The sequence below is a fragment of the Triticum aestivum genome, chromosome 4D (genome assembly GCF_018294505.1).
Source record: "Triticum aestivum cultivar Chinese Spring chromosome 4D, IWGSC CS RefSeq v2.1, whole genome shotgun sequence".
Classification (NCBI taxonomy): Eukaryota; Viridiplantae; Streptophyta; class Magnoliopsida; order Poales; family Poaceae; genus Triticum; species Triticum aestivum.
This window is the reverse complement of record NC_057805.1, coordinates 264799199-264799791: the sequence shown is the minus strand read 5'-3', so window position 1 is coordinate 264799791 and position 593 is coordinate 264799199.

Sequence of the window (593 nt, the reverse complement as noted above, 5' to 3'; positions counted from 1 at the left end):
TGGGCGAGCCCGTGGGCCTCGGCGGCGACGATGAACGGCGGCGTGCCACGTGGCGGCGGTGGCGCGGGTGGACGCGTCCGGCTGCGCCCGGACGTGTCCGGCGGCGGAGAGGGACGAGGGCTAGGGTTTGGACTGAGATTCTTATACGGGAGGTCTCACATATAAATAGGTAGAGGGAGCTAGGAGGCTCCAAATGAGGTGCGGTTTTCGCCCACACGATCGTGATCGAACGACCTAGAGCATGAAAGAGAGTTTGGTGGGTTTTGGGCTTGTTTGAGGGGGTTTTAGCTGGACACTCAAATGGACATTGCGGATGCCCGGTTAACCGTTGGAGTACCAAACGACCTCCAAATGGAACGAAACTTGACCGGTGGTCTCCGGGTGGTATATTAAAGCCACTTGACAAGCCTCGGTCCATTCCGAGAAATTTTGACACCCGGACACGAAAGAAAACAAGAGGGGTGCACCAGAGGAGATAGGAGCGCCGGATTGCAAAACGGACAACGGGGAAAATGCTCGGATGCATGAGATGAACACGTACGCGAATGCAATGCACATGATGACATGATATGAAAATGCATGACATGACAAAA